At 47.4% G+C, this 3,726-nt stretch overlaps 1 long non-coding RNA gene across 1 annotated transcript; it reads left to right on the forward strand.

Annotated features, from left to right (window-relative positions):
• Positions 1–411: 411 nt before the first annotated feature.
• LOC104083021 lies at positions 412–3,726 on the forward strand. Its single transcript, XR_683590.1, has 4 exons — positions 412–607; positions 2,018–2,200; positions 2,568–2,645; positions 3,607–3,726. It is a non-coding gene; the product is annotated as an uncharacterized LOC104083021 (long non-coding RNA).

Raw genomic sequence — 3,726 nt, forward strand, 5'->3', positions numbered from 1 at the left:
GAACCTTGTACTCGTTTGGAAGAATGGGTATCATATGCGTAAAATGGCTTCTGTTCCCTGAGATAAGGCCTGTTGGCAGGCGATGCATCCAGTGTGTTTATAGCAAGTCTAGATACCCACCTCAACTACCCTGGGGGCACGCGTGCTTCTCTCTGCAAAGGAACGTGCAATGCTGAAAAAGGAGGTAGGCTTTCCACTGTGATCTAGTAGGGCAGAGGATGTCTCCTGATTCAATTTCTACTACTTCTCCTGTGAGTATAGGAGGGATATTTTCTCTAGGAAGGAGATGTGGACAGTGTCCCAACTATGCCCTCTGACCAGGCTCCCTGCTTACACCGTTGAGCCCGTGGCTTGCCAGAAAGTTGGGAATTGTGGATGTACTGAGTCCCTTTACATTCTTCTTTCAGGTAGTCCCTCCAGCCCTGTGTATGCTGTGAGTGATGAAATGCAACCCATTAAACCCTTTGTGGAGGGTTTAATTTGCACATCCCCTGGCTGTGATTATTATGTCTTGTTATTTTTGTGATTATTACTCTCTAGGGGGAACCCCCATCTCTAGAGACTTTGAGAAGGCTCATCCAGGAGGAGTTAGCCAAACAGCTAGATGGTAAGTAATCAGCTCTGGGAAGTCAAAAGATATACTGAGAGTATGAAAGATACTCTCCACAGCTGTGGTGATACCCGAACCTCTCCTGCTTATGGAAGGCCAGGTTGCAACAAGCCTGCCTGGAAGGAGGAATGTGTAAAATGAAATGTGCTTAGCAAGCTTTACCATTCCCCAAGCTTGATGTTCCCAGCAATAGCGCAGGGGCTTTCTCCCTTCTTCAACCCAAGGCCATTGCCCGTGCTCAGCACCTGATGGCTTTTTGCTACCAAAACAGCTTTGCTGCAGACGCGTTCCTGCAGATGCCTGGGCTGAGATGGTAGGACAAGAGAAGATACACATTCAGACAGATTAATTTGGGGCCCTGGAAGAGAAAGTAATCAGAGTAGGACCTACACTTTCTTATGAGGTCCCAGCGGGACGAGGAATGTTCCTCATTTTTGGCTGCGACATTTCATACTTCTCAGTATGAGAAGAGAGGGTGGAGTGGATGTGGACTGCTGCTTCTCTCACAGTACATGGATTGCAGACCACTACTGACCCCATCTACAGTGAAATGCGGAGCTGTAGTGCTTTTTCTCACACAGCTCTTGGAGCAGCTGACGTATAGCTGCAGGCATTTTCCTCCATTCTAAAGATCATGGTTCAATGGAGTGATTTGTTTGAAGGATTTTATTTACACACTCTCAGACTTCAAATTCCATGCCAATCTAAAAGCATTCATGATTTTGGATCAACGAAGAGAAGATAGAAAACCCTTCTCCCTCTATTCTGTAAGATGTTTTTGTGATGCTGAGTGTGTCTGAAGAGCTCTCTAGGCTGTTCAGGGTCTTAATATGGAAGTGGCAAGCAATGTGCATGCTTGGAAATTGGAGAATATGCTGACGCAGGGAGCTGCCTTAGTTACAGTTTCTGACTTCACAGCCAGAGACGGGTACATGAGCTTTAACTCCACATGTGTAACAGCCCAGAACAAGAAAAGTAAGCTTTCTCCCTACAGAGCAGCCATGTAGTGTTTTGCTCTGTGTAGCAGAAGCAGTGGAAATAGGCTGCTTCTTTTCAGAGCAGCAATGATTCCAGTTTGACTGAAATCCATCAGCTGCACAGCTGAAGGAAAGGACATTTCAGATCCTTGGTGGACGAGGAGCAGAGGATGAAAGAAGTGTTTAGGATTAAGTGTGAAATTTAGGAGAAGTTTCAAGCTACTGAGAAATGAGGTTTAAGTAATTTAAAGAGGGTCAGGGAGGCACCATCATGGCTTACGGGGAAGGACTGTGTGGGAAAAACAAATGGGTGGCCCTGAAAAACTGATCTGTGACAATACTTGGACTTTACTGGGCCACTGGTTCTGGCTCTCTATCTCTTGGAGCACTGACGTTCTAGCCTAACAAACCCATTTCCCTCTCTTCACAGCAAAGTTAACCTATCTCCTGGCTCAGATACAGCCTGCACATGTAAAAGCATCCCATGGCAGACCAGGACCTCCTGGTCCCCCTGGGAAGGAAGGACTCCCAGGAAGAACTGGCCCTCCAGGAGAGCCTGGCCGGCCTGGACAGACTGGGTCTGAAGGGCCACCTGGACCGATTGGTCCCAAAGGTGAGTGAAACTTGGTGTGTTTGGGCAGTCCCATAAAGGGAGGTGTCCGCCACACTTTGGCAACCACCTCTCCTGTTAGTAGCATCTAAGTGGTCCTCAAAATGCATGTGTTAGGAGCAGCCTCCATCTGTTGCCCTAGAGGAGGTGAATGTAACCAGCAATTACTGCTGTGTTCCACCTCTGGCCAGAATTGGAGCGGGGCGAGTCTTCATTCCCAGGTAACATCCCATTTCAGAGGATTGGCCACAATTAGGAACTATTTTTAGCAAATGTATTGGCATCAGTGTGGATGGAAGACCTACGGTAGTTTACTTTCGTTCCGTAGATCATGCTCATCAGTTCATTATTTTTCTTTCCCTCTCTACAGGAGAAAGAGGAGCAAAGGGTGACAAAGGAGACACTGGTGTTGGCCAACGAGGGGAAATAGGTCCTCCAGGAATTCCAGGTGTGTTTATTCAGAACACCCCACAAAACGCATCATTCAGAACTGCTACAAGGACACAGGTCTCTACCATATTAGATAGATGATCAGGATAACGTAAATACGGCATACACAATTTCTGTAGAAAGTGGCCCAAAGGGCTGAAATACATCACCAGCATCGTATCTGGCCACCTTTGTTTCCTCAGCCTGAGTGACAGGTATAATGATCCACCTCACTAACAGCTAGGTTAACTGACCTTTGGGACAAATACAAAGTGAAGCTTTAATTACCGGATACACTGTGAAGCGTCCTATCTGCCCTTGCCAGAATCTTGTTGTGACCAAGCTGAACCCAGAGATCCAGGCAGCTTCAGATGTTGTAAAAGGTCATATCCAACACCTGTGCCTCAGGCATACAGTTCGTGCTTCACCTTTGCTGACAAAGAAACAGCAAACATATTTTGTTTCTAATTTGAAATTAGGAGCCATTGATCAGTCTTGCCTTCACCCTGCTTTGTTGGGGGAGGAAACTATGAGAAGCCTTCATAACTCCATGGTCTGCATTTGGCCATGATAATGGCAATGCCTGCATCACCTTAAAATGACAATGGACCCACTGTGCTTCATACGAATGAGTTATCTATCTCCCAAAGTTGGCTCTTGCCTCAAGCTTTCCCATCCTCACTTCCTCTCTATAAGGACTATATGTCGTTAGTTGGCTCGCGCACAACTTCAACGTGCTGATAGAGGGAGAGCAGCCATAGGAGAGTTGTGCAGCCCAAGGATGCCATAGGGGGTGGAAATCTTTCTTTCAGAGGACACACTTGTCACATCCTTGTAGATAGATGCTAGCTAGACCCAAATCTGTGGAAGCTGATGTCTGCATCCCAGTTTGGCAACAAAGCCATCTCCTGTGACGTTACACTGCTAGGTACTGCACCCTGGGGGTGTCACTCACCAAGGGCATTTTATTTTTATTTTAGGCCTCCCAGGGGAGCCTGGCTATGCCAAAGACGGGATGCCAGGACCACCCGGCCCTCAAGGCGAAGCTGGTATGCCTGGTCTCATGGGTCCACAGGGACCTCCGGGAGCCAACGGACAGT

This window comes from Fulmarus glacialis, unplaced genomic scaffold, assembly GCF_000690835.1.
Source record: "Fulmarus glacialis isolate BGI_N327 unplaced genomic scaffold, ASM69083v1 C14167757, whole genome shotgun sequence".
NCBI classification, from domain to species: Eukaryota; Metazoa; Chordata; class Aves; order Procellariiformes; family Procellariidae; genus Fulmarus; species Fulmarus glacialis.